Consider the following 18,592-nt stretch of genomic DNA (forward strand, 5'->3'; position numbering starts at 1 on the left):
GTTGGTTATCTCAATTGTCTGTTTGGTTAAAATCAAATAGGTTAGAGCTTAATGTCAGGAAAACAAAGTACATACTGTTTAGAGCCAAAAATAAGGAAGTTCCGAACAACTTCCAAATTCACTTCGAACAAGCTCCTATAACTCGTGTCAGCTCTATAATGTTCCTTGGAGTCATTTTTGAAGAACATTTACTCTGGACAGATCATGTAAACTACGTTTGCACTAAAATGGCTCGCTCTGTTGGTATCCTAAATAAATTTCAACAATACTGCCTCGAAAATTCAAACTACAAATTTATTTCTCTCTAGTCTTCTCGCATATACAATATTGTTTGTTGATCTGGGGAACGACTACCTGAACCAATCTTGTGAAAGTACTTACTTTACAAAAAAGAGCTGTACGAGCGATTGATTATTTACATTACAGTGAGAGCACGGGTCCTTCCTTCCTCAACCATAGACTGCTAACCATCACGGCGGCTTACCACAAGAAGCTTGCTGTTTATATCAGAAACCTTATGAAAGGAAACTGGCAGACTTTCGAGAACACATATTTAATTGCCCAAACAGCATACAGTCTTAGGCACCCTCAATACCATGCATCAAAATCCCGTACAAACTATGGGTTCCAAAAACTAACTCACATAATTCCTCATACATTAAACACCTATCCATATTTAACAGAATTGTCACTACAAAATATGTCCGAGGTCAGATTTAGGAAAACTGCAGTTCATGAATATTTTTGTTATAGCTAGTTGTGGTGTGTTTTTACCTAATCAGTTTTTGTCTTTGTTATGTTTTGATCTTAGTTTTGTTGTGCTTAGCTCTATGCATGCCTGATCTCTGTTTCGTTGTCAATATATCCGCTGCTTTTCTAGTTTTTGTTACTTATGGAAACTTTGTACCATTGCCAAGTGCCACTTTGTTTTTGTTTTTTTTTTTACATGGGGAGGGCAGGCCTCTGTCAGGCGCTACTAGGCGCCTTTAGCTTGCTCTCCCTTGTTTGCAGTCTCTGTACTGGCCAAACAAAACCAATAAATGAAAAATGAAAAATGAAAATGTATGCGCCATGTCATGGCCACGCGGTGCTGAAAACAAAAAAATATCCAGAGCAGTAGCGGCAGCAGTCAGGGCATATGGTGTGAAAGAAGACGCGCCGTCGCCGATTCTATTTTCTACCTCAGTGCTGGGCGGCTGAGGCGTCTGCAAGGTGACTGGGTGACGCGCAACGAAGGGTGTCAAGTGACACAGTCAAACAACACAAAATCATCCGCCCCAGAGAAGCAGCAGAATCGCAAGCCAGGCTTATGTTACGCTGCTGCTATGGGAGGGACATTCGTGTTTGTGATCAACCCAAATACGGAGCGCAGCTCGAGCCAGCATGAGCCTTATTCATAATCTGGAGCAGTGTGCTTATCGGACGCTAAGCCTATAGCTGACAATGAAAGGCTCCAGGTCAAATTGATACATTTCAGACTTCGAAAATGATTAATAAACTTGAATTCGGTTGCATCGTGCATCTTATCTTCGTGAAAAAAACGCCTTTCGAAAGCAGCCAGATGGGATAAGACATATATCACGCTATTAGATAGTAAAGTAAGAAGGGAATTAAAGGTTGGAAGAGCAAAACAGCACCATCCCCGCCAGAATGGTCCTACTTCTAGAAGCAGGCACCTAGGGATAGGATTTTTTTTGCGCAAGGTGAGGTTTTTGTAATGTGGCGAATTTTTGACTTTATTTGCCTCAGTTCCGATTGTGTGTGGATCAGCATAAATAGGCTTATCCTTGAAAAGAACGAAATAGGAGTATTAAAAGACGTGGACTACACCTAGAAGCTTTCGATAATCTAAGCTTCCGCAAGTTCGAACAAAAATTTGCTCAACCTATTAGCAATTAAGGCGAAAGCACTATTTATAATAATGGAGTAATTACACAAAAGCATCCACTCAAGGGTTGTTATACTGCAACAACAGAAATCTGTATAGGTTCCTCATAAACTTCGTTATCAAAGAAAAAGAAAGTCCCCTACTGCTCTCTCCCTTATTTCTTTAACACTAATTCCACGTGGAGGAATTCCCTTAAAGATTAGAGCTAGAAGACTGCATGCCAGCGCTGCATAGCATGCGGGGCAATAAGTGACTAAAAGCTGGTGTGTTCTTTACATGTACACCCAAATTCAGTATTTCGCAAGCATCGTCACTAAGTAGTTGGCCTTCTACTAAGCCGCAGATTTTATTCACGTCATTTAATAACAAATACTAAAGATAGGCTCATAGCTATATTAATCTGTAAAGGGAAACAGCGTAATGTGGAATAAGGGATAGAATTCGGCAGAGGTAGAAATTTTTTCGGAGTGCGTGAAAATGAAGCATCTAAGACAACGGAGATGCGCAGATCTTTCTGTAGATATACTTGAGAGGGACGGAGGAGACATCGTATAAAGGAAAGAAACTGCCACCCTGAGAATGAATGCTGCTTGGCCTTAAGCGTGCTGAAACTTGAGAAGTGTGATGAAACCATAATATTTCATTAGAAGGGTGAGACCTAGACCATTAAAATTGACGGATGCGAGAATTGTACCTTCCTAACAAGGTACGCGTGAAGGTGATCGCTGAAGTAATCTGAGAAACCTTACAATTCATTCAACTAGAACAGCTATATTTTTAAAATAGACACTCCATAATAGCTCAATTCCATCCCATAAATAAGTTCATCACAAATTATAAAAAATATAAGCAGCCGTCTAACACAGCTTTCATAGATTACATCAATTATTGCAGCCCATCTCCTCGTAGAGAGTAGATTCGCACTTTCTGGACCTTAAGCTGTAAGTATGCGAACGACATGTTTGTTGGCTTACCAAGCATTTCATGCTTCACAGCATTTCATCCGGTAGGAACATCGGTAACCACGCGAGCATGCACCTTCAGGGTGTAAAAGAGACACGTATTGGGGCTAGGAAATATCTGCGTTGCAATAAACTTACAGCTGGCTCTGTATATATTAAATGTCTGCACAGAACGATTAGTTCCGCACAGGAAAGTTCTAGAATTCAAATCACGAAGGGTGACGCATTCACGTCACCCCTTGCGTCACCCTTCGTGATGTGAATTCTTGAACTCTTCCTGTGCGGAATTAATCGTTCTTTGCAGGCATTTAATACATACAGAGCCAGCTGTAAGTTTATTGCAACGCAGATATTTCCTAGCCGCAATACGTGTCTCTTTTACACCCTGAAGGTGTATGCTCGCGTGGTTACCGATGTTCCTACCGGATGAAATGCTGGATTGGTTGGATTATGGGGTTTAACGTCCCAAAGCGACTAAGGCTATGAGAGACGCCGTAGTGGAGGGCTCCGGAAATTTCGACCACCTGGGGTTCTTTAACGTGCACTGACATCGCACAGTACAGGATGAAATGCTGTGAAGCATGAAATGCTTGGTAGATCAACAAACATGTCGTTCGCATACTTACAGCTTAAAGTCCAGAAAGTTCGAATCTACTCTCGTCGAGGAGATGGGCTGCAATAATTGATGTAATCCATGAAAGCTGTGTTAGACGGCTGCTTATATTTTTTATAATTTGTGGTGAACTTATTGATGGTATAGAATTGAGCTATTATGGAGTGTCTATTGTAAAAATCTAGCTGTTCTAGTTGAATGAATTCCAAGGTTTCTCAGATTACTTCAGCGATCATCTTCACGCGTGCCTTGTTAGGAAGGTACAATTCTCATACGATTTTAGCAGCGCGACACGGTTAGGAAAAAACAGACAGAAAGGGGGACAGGACAGAGCGCTGAACTATCAACTTTATTTCAAGAAGGACCAAGACCCCGCTCTTAAATACACACGCCACAGAAACGCCCATTTGGGGGATCTATCTAAGCACAACACAATCAGAGCGCGAACGAGTATATTATCACTTTTCCCCGGTTATCAAGGATACAAAGAGCATGAGTACTAACAAAGAAAAGACTAAAAACCGGTGAAAGACATGTAAAAAGCATGGAACAACAGGGCTGAGGTTGCATGAAGGTCTGAAGAAAACACAAGGGGAAAAGTGATAATATACTCGTTCGTGCTTTGATTGTGTTGTGCTTAGATAGATCCCTCAGGTGGGCGTTTCTGTGGCGTGTGTATTTAAGAGCGGGGTCTTGGTCATTCTTGAAATAAAGTTGATAGTTCAGCGCTCTGTCCTGTCCCCCTTTCTGTCTGTTTTTTCCTAACCGTGTTCGCTCTGCTGAAGTCGTATGGATTCCCACCAACTAGCCCGCCAGATTGTGTTATTTACAATTCTCGCATCCGTCAATTTTAATTGTCTAGGTCTCACCCTTCTAATGAAATATTATGGTTTCATCACACTTCTCAAGTTTCGGCACGCTTAAGGTCAAGCAGCATTCATTCTCAGGGTGGCAGTTTCTGTCGTTTATACGATGTCTCCTCCGTCCCTGTCCGGTATATCTACAGAAATATCTGCGCATCTCCGTTGTCTTAGATGCTTCATTTTCACGCACTGCGAAGAAATTTCTACCACTGACGAATTCTATCCCTTATTCCACATTACGCTGTTTCCCTTTACAGATTAATATAGCTATGAGCCTATCTTTAGTACTTGTTATTAAATGACGTGAATAAAATCTGCGGCTTAGTAGAAGGCCAACTACTTAGTGACGATGCTTGCGAAATACTGAATTTGGGTGTACATGTAAAGAACACACCAGCTTTTAGTCACTTATTGCCCCGCATGCTATGCAGCGCTGGCATGCAGTCTTCTAGCTCTAATCTTTAAGGGAATTCCTCCAGGTGGAATTAGTGTTAAAGAAATAAGGGAGAGAGCAGTAGGGGACTTTCTTTTTCTTCGATAACGAAGTTTATGAGGAAGCTATACAGATTTCCGTTGTTGCAGTATAACAGCCCTTGAGTGGATGCTTTTGTATAATTACTCCATTATTATAAATAGTGTTTTCGCGTTAATTGCTAATAGGTTGAGCAAATTTTTGTTCGAACTCGCGAAAGCTTAGATTATCGAAAGCTTGTAGGTGTACTCCACGTCTTTTAATACTCTTATTTCGTTCTTTTCAGGGATCTGCCTATATATGATGATCCACACACAATCGGAACTGAGACAAAGAAAGTCGAAAATTCGCCACATTACCGGAACCTCACCTTGCGCAAAAAAAAACCCTATCCCTAGGCGCCTGCTTGGAGAAGTAGGACCCTTCTTGCGGTGATGGTGCTGTTTTGCTCTTCCAACCTTTAATTCCCTTCTTACTTTTCTATCTAATAGCGTTATATATGTCTTATCCTGATCTGGCTGCTTTCGAAAGACGTTTTTTTTTTCACGAAGATAAGATGCACGATGCAACCAAATTCAAGTTTATTAATCGTTTTCGAAGTCTGAAATGTGTCAATTTGACCTGGAGCCTTTCATTGTCAGCTATAGGCTTAGCGTCCGATACGCACACTGCTCCAGATTATGAATAAGGCTCATGCTGACTCGAGCTGCGCTCCGTATTTGGGTTGATCACAAACACGAATGTCCCTCCCATAGCAACAGCGTAACATAAGCCTGGCTTGCGATTCTGCTGCTTCTCTAGGGCGGATGATTTTGTGTTGTTTGACTGCGTCACTTGACACCCTTCGTTGCGCGTCACCCAGCCACCTTGCAGACGCCTCGGGCGCCCAGCACTGAGGAGAAAAGAGAATCGGCGACGGCGCGTCTTCTTTCACACCATATGCCCTGACTGCTGCCGCTACTGCTCTGGATATTTTTTTTGTTTTCAGCACCGCGTGGCCATGACGTGGCGCATACCGACGCACAAGGCGGATTGGGGCCAGAGAGACGAGCACTGCACAAACCGGATGACAAGGAACAGACACCGCATTCAGTGGCATCGAGGGAAGCTCCTAAAGTTATACCATATATAGCTAAAATCTAAAGGTAGCCTTGTAGCACTTGAACGTAGAACGGCGGTTGCGATTGCGTGCCAAAAAATACTCAAGTTTGTCAGTCGTTTTCAAGTCTGGACCGTCTTAATTTCACCTGGAGTTTTTCATTGTCAATAATTGGCTTAGCGTGAGATAAGCACACTTCTACACGTTATGGATAAGGACTGTACGGACTGTAAGGACGTGCTGGGCTCCGTATTTGCACGAACGTCCCTGCCATAGCAATAGCGTGATACAGGCCTGGCATGCGATTCTGTTGTTTGTCTAGGGCGGATGATTTTGCATTGTTAGACACCGTCACTTGAAACCATTGGTTGCGCGTCAGCCCGTCGAATTGCGGACGCCTCAGCCGCCCAGCACTGTCGAGAAAAGAGAATCGGCGATGTCGTGTCTTCTTTCACACCATGCTCGTATTGCATGCTGCCTCTGCTGCTCTGCATTCCTTTTCTTTTCAGGACCGTGCGAGCAGGATGTGGCACATACCAAAGCACAAGGCGGATCACAGCCAGAGAGACGAGCAGTGCACAAACCGGGCGACCAGGTGCCGACACGACATTCAATGCCATAAAGGTAAGCTCCGAAAGTTGTTTCATACAGCTAAGATCTGTGGGTGGCCTTGTACAACTTGAACGTAGACAGACGGTTGCAATTTCGCGCAAAAAAATACACATCGTGAGAACGTGCAGGTATCCCCAATAACTTCTTTACTGAAGTCTATAAGGTTTCTTGGTTATTATCCGCGCAGAGGAGAGCTGTTTAGAACAAACAAAGAGGAGTGCTTTTCATTGGTACTTATGCAATAATCATCGATCTGATGCGAATAATTTGTCTCCTTCTACACTGGCGCTTCCTGCACATGCATCTCATTTTCGTGCCTTGGTCGCCAGTTGCCAGTTAGAGTTCTAGAGATAAAAATTTACTTCGTGGACTGTTGAGTCAAGGTGCCTCATGCGGCTTCAAATATATTTTTATACTGCAACTCCATAATGTCGAGAACTTGACTGATGTTAAAGGCGTTATAAAGAACGCCGCATTTATAGTTCGGGAGTGTAAAACGGCAGCGTAACTTGCACAGAAGCTCAAACGCCTGAATCCTGGCAGCCCAGGGAGTCCTTGGCAGATGGGAGCAGTTATTTTTGCCGTAAATAACGTAAAAGTGCAGCACGAACACGGACGTTTTTCACAGAGGTTATGAGATTGTTTTCTTTTTCGCGACTGCGTCTCTAGTCGCCTCTTTGCAGATTGTTACCTTTCAGTACTGGTTTATTTGATAGCACTCTCAGTTGAGATAGATCCTCCCAACTCGAAAACAAAAATTTATTGTACCCGCTTAAACTGTAGAAAGGGCGCTTGCCGGGCCCTTATTGTACCCGCTTAAACTGTAGAAAGGGCCGGGCACGCGCCATGTGCAAATAAAGACAAGGGAGTGCAGCTGGGGTCCACTGGCATCATTTGTAACGGATTGCCAATTTGGACCATGCACTTACATGTGGGAAATCAGCAGAGACGAGTCAACGAAGCAGGATAAAAACACGGATTATTACATGGTATCAAGTGGAAATATGAGCCGACAAGTGTATTAGACGAAAACTTGACAACCGGCACAGTTATTAGTCGGATCAAGAATTTATTCTTTTCCGAAGCGATTCGCATGCTCATGAGTGCTGCAACAATGGGACCATGGAAGGAAACAACACCCGTAAACTCACGCTAGCAGTATGAAGGCCACCGTTTGTAGAAGGCGCAAAAAGCAAGTTGGATTCAAATTTGTGAGTATAGATTGTCATTTTGAACCGGAAAAGCGCGTGCTTGTTAACATTAGACACAGTCTTTTAATAAGCGAATTTGATTTCGGATTCTTTGTAATGCAGTGAACAAATCAAGGAAAGAGAAGCGGAAGGTATTACCCGCAACTGTCAATTGCTTGCCCTTCGTTTAATTTTGTTTCCGTTCACAGCTTTTCCTATACTGCTCCCAAGCTTCGGCATTCTTGCCTATTACAACTTATCTGCCCTCATATATAGTTTAATAAAATATTGAGTGCCTCGTTTATTAGATGCATATGAAACCTGTCTGGCTTGTTGGCTTCATTCATTTGTATAATAATAGGCGAGAAGCAGAGGCCCAGATGTAGTTTTCAACGAATTAGGAGCGACGTGTCTGTGGAAAATGAAAATTCAGCGCGACTAACATGTGGGGTGCGAAGAAGATATACTGCAAAGCTATTAAAAAGCTGGTATGTGGGAGCAGGCTTTCCTATGTAGCTGTTGACAGCTGTCGCCGAGGGGCCTGACCCAGAAAGAAAGGCAGATCGCCGAGTCGGAGGGCGGCATCGGTAACTGAAACGGTTTGGTTTTGGTTTTTGTTTAAGGGGCGTCCCAAAGCAACTCAGGCTATGAGAGACGCCGCAGTGTAAGGCTCTGGAAAGTTCCATCATCCGGGGTACTTTACTCTGCACTGACTACTCTGCACAGTACACAGGGTTCTAGCATTTCGCCTATATCGAAACGCGACCGTTGCGGCCGGGATCGAACCCGCGTCTTTGGGGTGAGCAGCCGAGCGCCATAACCACTAAGCTACTGCGCCGGCTTGACGTGGAGCTTTCACGAGGTTTCTCATCGCCTCATGAGAGTTTTAGGCAGCCGTGGAGGCGCTCTGGTGCTTTCTGCGCCAACTGAACTAGCTAAGCTGTACTCCCGCATGTGCAGTGACAGCAGACGTGGCTGCCAATTCGGGCACGAGATATCCTACATTTCAAGTTCATTCAGTGAGGGTGTACGCCCTCTAACTTTCACGTGGAAAAACAGATATCAGACATACAGGGCGCTCATTAAACGAGACACTATGGGAACATGAGCAAAAAGAAAGGAACAGTGTTGTCAAAGGAGAAGCATCCTGTTTATAACGTTAATTCTTGTCGCAGTTGTGCACCACGGCTCGATCTGGCTTCGATTCTCGGCAGAAGTAAAAACAAAACGCGCGGGTGGCCGTAGAGGCTAATCACCAAACGAAAAAAAGCGGATGACTGTATCGGCGGTACTTCCTTTTCTTTATACATAGCCGAATATAAGTTCTTGTGCAGGCGGCTGTGTTAACTTCGTCTGTAACGAGATGTGTATTTTTTTACTATCCTTGCACAAGTCAGAGCAATGGATATACAGGGTGTTTCACCTAAGACTTTCTGCAATTTTTAAAAATAAGCTACTTGAATTAGATGCGCGCTTTTTCTGCCATAGCATTGTCAGTGGTGTAGTACATCATAATGCAGCTAAGACGTGCTGACTAGCAGGCTTGTTAACCAATATTTCATAGTTAACTTTTAAACTATTACCGTTGGGCTGCTTAATTATTAAGAGGCATGTAGCCCACCATAAGTAATGTCCATATCCGTTTTTAGAATTTCGAGAACGCAATTATCCTCGGCCCTGTGGCCCAACAAATTTTGGCTATTTCGACGAGTTACGTGCACTGGAGAGGTTGCTTTGCCTGCAAGCTTCTCAAACCGCATGTATTTTGGCGCAATGTAGGCGAAATTTGTTGGGCCACAGCGCCGAGGATAATCGCGTTCTCGAAATTCTAAAAGCGGATATGGACATTACTTACGGTAGGCTGCATGCCTGTCAATAATTAAGGAGCCCAACGGTAATAGTTTAAAAGTTAACTATTAAATATTGGTTAACTATTAATATTGGTTGCTGCTGCCAGAGACTGACGTTGCATTTGTGCTATCAAACTGCGTTTTTTGTTGCTTTCTTGCTATGGCACCTGATGTGATTAAGCTCATAAAAGATGTTCGAAAAGATATACAAGATATGCGAGCAGCTCTCGAGAGAGAATTCAGAAAAGAGTACAGGGAGGTGAAAGCTAGCCTTGAATTCTTTAGCAAAACCTTTGAGGACATGACCGATAAGATGAAAGTGATCGAAAATGACAATGCAGAACTCAGGGCAGAGAACGCTTCACTGTCTTCTGAGTGCGCAGTCCTAAGGAAGCAGATGACTGAGCATGAAAAGAAAATAACAAATCTTGAACAATACTCAAGGAACAGGAACCTGGAAATTAAAGGCGTTCCAGCAACCGAAAATGAGAATTTGCCTACCGTCTTGGAAACCATAGCTACTCTGATAGGAGAGCCGATCAACAGCTGTGATGTGGAAGTTTGCCACAGAGTGCCTAAGAAAAATTCCACTGAGACTAACATCATTGTTCAGTTCTGCAACCGCTCAAAACGGGACGCTATTTTTGAAAAAGCACGGAAAAAACGCGTTTGCACAACTGATCTTGGCTTTGAAGAATCGTCTCCTGTGTTTATCAATGACCACTTGTGCCAGGAACTAAAAAAGCTTTTGGGGATGACTGTCGCGAAAAAGAAAGAAAGGAAGTGGAAATATGCGTGGACGACTGGCGGCAAAATTTTTGCAAGAAAGACTGACAGTTCAGGCGTACTGCACGTCACGTGCTTAAGTGACCTCGATAAGATAAACTGATTTCTGGTATCAGATGATGCCGTGTGCTTCCTCGGAAATGAACAACGCCTATCGAACTCCAGCCGAAGTAGGCGCTTTGCTCAAGAATAATCATGCCAGTCTTTCTTTCATACACATCAACGCGCAGTCGGCACGCAACAAGGCAGATCAGATTCTTGCACTTATTTCCACCTTCGGTTTTGAACCCGATGTGATTATGATCACCGAAACGTGGTACCGGGATGAGTCTGATGTTCTTAGGCCTCCTGGCTATACAACGTACTTTCTCAATAGAACCTGCCGGAGGGGAGGTGGCATTATGATGATGGCAAGAAAAGAGATAACATGTCATCTTGTATCGAGTTACAGCTCCATTAGTTCCGATTATGAAATACTCACTATCCGTTCCAATAAAACTGTATTCTGCACTTTGTACAGACCCCCTGCAGGCAGCACAACAAATTTCATTAGCTTTATCGATGGTTACTTGGGATGGATAAACGACAATGGTTATGAACTAATACTAGCAGGAGATTTGAACATTGATTTGAGCAGAACTTCTGTGCCACAGGTTGAACTTCGCAGATTGCTAGACGCAAATGGATTTTCCAATGTTATACATAACCCAACGCGCATTCAGGACCTTTCCTCGACGTTAATTGATGTCTTCATAACAAACATTCATGACTCAAAGCTTATATCGGGTGTTGTAGGCGCACATATAAGTGATCACTTGCCGATATTCTTAATGACCACTCACTCGACTCACACGCTAGAAGTACAAGAAAATATTCCTGTAAGAGTAAGAGACATAAATGATTTCACTCTAGATACTTTTCGTTGCAATATAGCAAAGGCCGACTGGTCAGAAATTTTGAGCATGAAGGACCCTGAAGCTGCTTACAGCTGCTTTCACACAAAATTTGTCAGTATTTATGATGAGCATTTTTTGTATAAATCATTCAAGCCATCACGCAGAGCAAAAAAACCGTGGATCACAAGGAACTGCATAAAAGAAATGCGCAGGAAAAGTAAATTGTACCAAGTGTTTTTAAAGAATAAAAACGATAACACGCTCAAACAGTTCAAAGCAGAAAGAAACAAAGTAAACAGCCTACTGCGCTACGAAAAAAGAAGGTATTTCCACAACTTATTCAATAGTGAAGTAATGAAAAAACCTGACCTCGTTTGGCAGCACCTTAATCGCGTTCTCAATCGTAGCCCTGAATGTGCAAGCAAAACACACTCGATTACTTTAGAAGGCGAAGTAATATCAAACGCACGTTTGGCAAACTCATTCAATGAATATTTTGTATCGCTATCAAGCAGTACTCATGATTCAAGCTGCGTGCAATATTTAGGTGCAGGGACGAGCGACAGTGCGTTTTTAGCGCCAACTGATACAAATGAAGTTTTCAGCACTTTCATGCCAGTCAAAAACAGCAACTGCTGCGATATTGACGGGCTTCAAATACGACCGGTCAAACATGTCTTAGACCTAATCTCTCCTATACTCGAACATATTTTTAACCTCGTTTTTCAGCATGGCATTTTTCCGAAACAGTTGCAGCTTGGAAAGGTAACAGTTTTGCACAAAGGCGGTGACAAAAACGAACTCACAAATTACAGGCCTATTTCAATTTTACCAGTTTTTTCAAAAGGTCTGGAAAAAATAATCCATTCCCGCGTAATGTCATTCGCAACAAAACATAAACTAATCGCAGATGCGCAATTTGGGTTTATGAAAGGCCTGTCTACTGAGACGGCACTTTTGACACAGAAGGAAATAATATTAGACGCTTTCGAGCGAGAAATGTGTGCATTAGGCATATTTATAGATTATTCTAAGGCCTTCGACACCATTAACCACGATACCCTGTTATTAAAGTTGCAACATTATGGCTTCCGTGGCGTTTTTCTTCAGTTGCTAAAATCCTATCTTCAATACCGCCGCCAGCAAGTTGTTATCAATAATCATCTGTCTGATGTACGAGCAGTTCACGCGGGAGTACCTCAGGGAAGTATTTTGGGGCCTCTGCTGTTTTCTTTTTACATCAATGATCTGGTAAACATTGACAACACAGCAAAATTCATCATATACGCTGATGATACCAGCATACTTTTAATAGGGTCTGATGCCGAGCTTCTTATCTCACGCGCAAATGTACTTCTAAATAAACTACATTCCTGGAGTATCGTTAATTCGCTTGCCATAAACAACAGTAAGACAAAAGCTGTTTTTTTCAGGCCGAAAAACCGAAACATAGACACGCAGGCCATACTCCATCTCGGCACTACAAATATTCAGATAGCGTCGCAAGTTAAATGTCTTGGTGTTCTGTTCGAAAAAAATATGTCCTGGAATGCTCACATAGATGCAGTTGCAACTAAAATTTGTCGCATTACAGGGATCCTGTGCAAATTGCGATATTTTGCTCCTGTTTGCATTAAACGCCTTATTTTCAGTGCCCTTTTTACTTCAATAATTAACTACTGTCACCTAGTGTGGGGTACAACTACTTTGTCAAATATTACTAAACTTCACCTCCTACAAAAAAAGGCAATTCGTATAGTTGCAAACGCTGCATACGATAGTCATACTGCACCTCTCTTCAGGGAACTAAATATTATCGCACTTCCTGACATTTATAAAACAATGTTCCTTAAGCGTTATTCTAACGGAATTAAACAGAATAAAAACATTTTAGGCGGCATAGCAAACCTGACACCTAAACGAAAAACACGGAATACCCGCAGTACTGAACTGTGGGAAATACCTCGAGCACGCACTAACTATGGATACCAGATGCTACATAATATGCTCCCGTCGCTTCTAAACAAACGAGTTGCTTCATAGCCACAATACTGTTTTTTTTTTTGTTGTAAATATATCATAGCCACAATAATTGCACTTTCTACCTTTTTCTGTATTACACCGTACATTGTATAATGCATTAAACACTCTACTAATCTTGTAATTGTTTTGCTTATGTCCTGAATTTGTGCCACATCCTCCCATGTCTGATGCGTTGTGTTTGTATCCTAGTTTTGTTGCCATTGCCATGATTTTTAGGGGCCGTGAACCCCGTCAAGCCCAGCTAGAGGCTTTTTGTTCACGGTCCTCAGCATCTGTAATGTTGATGTTGGAATAAAATGGTGATGATGATGATGATAACAAGCCTGCTAGTTAGCTCGTCTTAGCTGCATTATGATGTACTACACCACTGACAATGCTATGCCAGAAAAAGCGCGCATCTAATTCAAATAGCTTATTTTTAAAAATTGCAGAAACTCTTAGGTGAAACACCCTGTATGTATACGTTGTTATAGGAAGAATAAAGCAGTTGTTAGTGCAGCGCTTCTACTTGTCTCTCCTTATGAGGGTCGTAGTGTGCCTCGGCTTACCTTTTAACCTTAAGAATTCGATGCATCAACTAGCCGTAACCGAAGTTTTAGTGACCGTTTGTGTTAGAGTGATTATACAGCAGGTTATTTTCACTGATTTTATTTTCCTGGTTTGGCGCTGACTCTTCAAAGTATACTAATCGAAATCATTAGCGAGAGTAAGATGACAGTAAACGGAAAAGCTTCTTGCATGAAAAAGCTTAAATTTTTTTCAGGCATCTCCCTACCATTCATTATCATCATCATGAGCCTGACTACGCCCACTGCAGGGCAAAGGCCTCTCCCATGTCTCTCCAATTAACCCCGTCATTTGCCAGGTGCGGCCCCCATATCCCTGCAAACTTCTTAAACCGATCCACCCACCTAACTTTCTGCCGCCCCTCCTACGCCTGCTTTCTCTTGGAAAACACCCCGTTCCCCTTAAGGATGAGCTTTTATCTTGCCTTCACAATACATGCCCTGCCCAAACCCATTTCTTCCTCTTCATTTCAACTATGATGTCATTAACCCGTGTTTATTGCCTCACCCGCTCTGCCAACTTCCAGTCCCCTAACGTTACACCTATGATTTTTATCTTCGTATAGCTCGCTGCATGGTCCTTTACTCAAACTGAACCCTTTTGGTTCATTAACACCATTACATTAACCAAACACCAAGCTTTCTTTCCTTTTATTTTGGCAACAAAGTGCAAATCTCTGCAACGGGTAGTTTTTCTTGGCTTTTCTTACATTGAACGTTATTCTGTTTACGATTATTATATATCCTCCGCCTAATACAGTGCCACTGCCGTTGCTTAGAAATTTCGTCAGTAGCTTACTTTTTATATGAGGTATTTCAATTATCTATTCATTCATGGAAGGAATTTATGAGCTGCGAAACTCATTTCTCCATTGTGAAACGCTTTTGCGGACAGGGACTGGCTGTGTTCTTGCATTTTACGTGGTTAAGGTGCGGTCAAGTTATAATCGCCGTCAGTCGGAGGTCTTGCCTCACGTAAGCTCTCAACCATAAGAGAAAACAACAGTTTGGTAGTGGGCTGTTCGTAGATGTGAAAACCCTGTCCGGAGAACTCATTTATGCGAGCTTCCTGGCTACTCCTAGGAAGTGAAGCCCTCGAGCGACTGCTGTGTGATTCCGATCACATGATGGGGCTGGTGGCAAAGTAAATACTTGCTTCGCTGCTCCTCCTGAAAGGTACAAGGCTAGACATTTAGGGTTTAGTGATGAACGCAGGACCGACGAACTTCTAGAGGAGATATGAGGACAAGCTTTTCACACAATCGGCCTCTGGCGACAAAACATCCGCAACAGACAGCGCTCGAGCGTTCGCATGAGGGCATGCACGCGGAAGAAGAGTAGCCTCGTCATACACGCACTATACCGGGTGTCCCAGCTAAATGTAACCAAACTTTTAAAGAAGGCGAAGTGCCCTAGTCCAGTGAAACCAACTGAGGGTTGTTCATAGTCGTGTGGCATAGTCTTGAGTATTTTTTTCGCTCTTCAAAGTTAATTAATTAGCTAAGTTTAATTAGCTAACTTTTTAATTAATGACATCAGGAAGAAAGTGTAAATGAAAAAGTTTTAGATCGCCTCGAAAAACCGCTAGTAGTGCAGTTTCCGTCAAGTTTCAATTTACGTAGCTTTATTTATTGACCTTAAAAGAAAGTTATCACGTGACCAGCTGCTCGCTCACTTCTCTGCCTCAATGTGCACCCAAGGTCTCATCGAGGAGAGGACTTCAGAAAAAATGGATGTTATTCTTGAAGGCGCGTCTTAGGACGTTGAAGTGGCACAATTGTCATGTGGAAGCTTTTTCTTATTGTGCGGGTTGTGGTTAAAGGCCGGTAAAAAAAACTACTTTACGTAAATATTACTTTGCTGCAAATGTGTCAGTAGGCTGTTTCTCAAAGCGATCTACAACTTTTCGATTGACACTTTGTTCCTCAAGGCAATAATTAAAAAGGTGGTTAATTAAGCTTAACTAATTAGTCAACCTTGAGGAACGAAAAAAATACAGCAGACTAGGTCACGCGGCTCTAAACAACCCTCATTTGGTTTCAGACGGCTAGAACATCCCGTGTTTTTGAAAAGCTTGGTTACATTTAGCTGGGACACCTGGTATATAGCCGTTGATAGGCTGGGCATTGCGTCCAGTTGGGAATACGCCACTTTGTTCACATTACCCAGGCGTCCCTGCACCGGCATACATTCACGGAGAGCATTACAATAATTGCTTTGGCTTCGTCCTTAGAGAAAAAGCGAAAGGCGCGAATTACCAAAAAAAATATTACCTCATAGCCATCATAAATGATGCAAATTTGAGATGTAGCGACTCGCTTAACCCTGTCTCACATGGATATGTATCAGCAGCGCGACACACAACACAGGAAGAAGAGAAGATAGAACCGAGCGCTCTGTTCTATCTTCTCTTTCTTCTTCCTGTGTTGTGTTCGCGCTGCTGATACATATGGATCGCAACCAACTAGCTCGGCAGATGGTGTTACTCACATGGATGTTGCTGACAAATTATGCCGATAAGCGCACAGCTTTAGCTCAGAAATTCTCATCAACTTTGAGATTCTGCGGTTAAACAAACACGCCTTGCAGAATGGGCTGGCCTAGAACTAACTGTCCCTCAATAGCCAGTGTGGCACCATCGTCGTTCGCCAGTTCTCGGCATCCGGTGCCCTGCGCTTCGTCGACGCGAACTTCCTGAGCTTCTCTCCGTTTTCTCGCCTTCTCAGCGTAGCGATCGTGCACGGGAGGGTCCGCTCCCGTCTGAAGCTTTCGCTCCGCTTCATGGGCGACAAATTTCGGAGCTTCACGCGATCCTAACGACGTTCGCGAGGTTCTTCTTAAACTCCTCCATCGGTTCCCCATTTTCTGGACCACACAAGTAAGCGACTCAAAAACGGTCCGCTCACGAACCTGGCAGCCCGACCAACGAGTTAGGTGATGCTAACTTACTTCATTAACCCGCGGCTTCTTCTCACAACGGAAATACTTCGCAAGTCCCCCGAAGAGCTTTAGCGCTCTGAAAAGAGTTTTTGGTTGACACAAAAGGATAAAAACAAATGTAGTCATACCGCAAAAAATATGCGCCAGCGCTATAGCAAGTTTAGCCTGTGCAGGTTTGTGTGTTGCTTAAATATAACTGAGGGTGTAAAGTACGTTGAATTGCGCCTTTGGCGGATGTGGTGCCCTTGAAATGTTGTGGAAGAATACTTAGTTCCATACTTTTTCATCACGCACTTTCTGTTGACAGAAACAAATAGTGACACTCAAAGAGAGTAGCGTTCTTGCGCACCATTTTCTCTGAAAAATATAAAGAATACCAGATGTGCAAAGCTGCCTCTCTCTCATTATTGTCTTTTCGCTTAACTTGACTGAAATTTCGCTTTCCATATGAAAAACCAGTAATAAGCAAAATTCATACGCAGTTCTTTTGTTACAATAAAAACTTAGCCCAGACGTGTCCGATTAATCTTAAATCTTGACCCCTTCCATGCCGTTGTACTCCGGACGGGTTAGCTCTGTTCTGCCACGAGTAAGGGCGTTGAGCGGTGCTCCTTGTGAGTGCCGTAGCTGCTCTGTGATCATTAAGAGCGACGAATTGCTTTTTAAGAGATTTTTTTCTAACTGTAGAGCGCCTCGACAGCCTGAAAGCGCCATCTATTGACAGAAGTCGCGCTCAACAACGGAAAAACACCCCAGAAAGACGGTTGTCGCAGCCCTAGCGACAGCGCGCTGGCCGATAGGCGCGGGCTAGTACGGGAGCCGATAGTTCTCTGGGACCGATCACGTTCCGGCATCCGGTCTGTTACACAACCATTTCCGTCACGTGTCTAGCATGCGCATGCGCGGCACGCCATCTCAGAGAAAACTGAGCCATAGGGGCGGTGCGCAGACTCCATCCGGTCTCACGCTGCTGGATCCCAGCCACTGTCCTATTGGCTGTCGAACAGACTCCACGTGCTGCTGCCGGCACGACGCACCAATCAGGGCCTCGCAGCCTGAAGGGAGTGACGCGAAGGCGTAGCAAGAAGGCGCGCGTGGCGTTCTGTATTGAACCAGCGCCCCTGCGTACCTTGATGCCTGTTGCGAAGGGGCGTGGAAGAGGTTGAAAGCATTCACCAATGGCTGCCCATAGCTTTTGCACAGTAGGCCGCAATGAACAACGTTTCAATGCACGGGTGTCTCAGAAAAGTGAAAATGAATTGAAAGCGTGTCCGAAACTTTTGGCTTTTCACGGTAGAAAACGAAATCCTTGGCAAAAGAGCCCGAAAGCAGCCTTAAACAGTACCCAGACAAGACACGCGCCTCTCCTAAAAAACGAAAAAGATAACGTACAAATCAACGCATTGGGGGCCGAATAAGTATTTGCTCGCCCTTTCCCACGAACGGGGGAAGAGGTTGTCGGAGAAAGGGTTAGACCTGTAGAGGGGCAGCGAAGGGACAGCGCGCATTTTACCTTTTACCTTCTTTCGCAGCCCGGAGAGCTCTATTATTTCGTAAAGAATATACCATGTTTTCGAAGTTTTAAATGCTGAAACATGGCCACGAGGGTTTCTTGTACGCTGCAATACTTTTTATTTTCCCGTTCCCTTACATACGAATGTAATGCGGTCTTGCTTCGTGCTTACTTCCAAGTAAGAGGAGGCCCCTATGCAGCCCTTGGCTCTAGGACCTTCTGTATATAGCTTTTTTGTAACCTACGAATAAATTTCAACTTTCAAATTCCCAAGGACAGTATTCGCGTAGTTTCAGCAC

General features: G+C 43.4%; 1 long non-coding RNA gene across 2 annotated transcripts in view; it reads left to right on the forward strand.

Annotated features, from left to right (window-relative positions):
* Window positions 1–18,592, forward strand: part of LOC149354275 (uncharacterized) — a 73,779-nt gene that overhangs the window by 17,546 nt on the left and 37,641 nt on the right. For both annotated transcript variants that reach the window (XR_016291263.1, XR_016291264.1), the window contains exon 3: window positions 6,407–6,521. This is a non-coding gene — a long non-coding RNA (uncharacterized LOC149354275). The remainder of the gene's footprint in view (window positions 1–6,406; window positions 6,522–18,592) is intronic.

Source organism: Amblyomma mixtum, chromosome 3, assembly GCF_055824585.1.
Source record: "Amblyomma mixtum isolate Tamu chromosome 3, ASM5582458v1, whole genome shotgun sequence".
NCBI lineage: Eukaryota > Metazoa > Arthropoda > Arachnida > Ixodida > Ixodidae > Amblyomma > Amblyomma mixtum.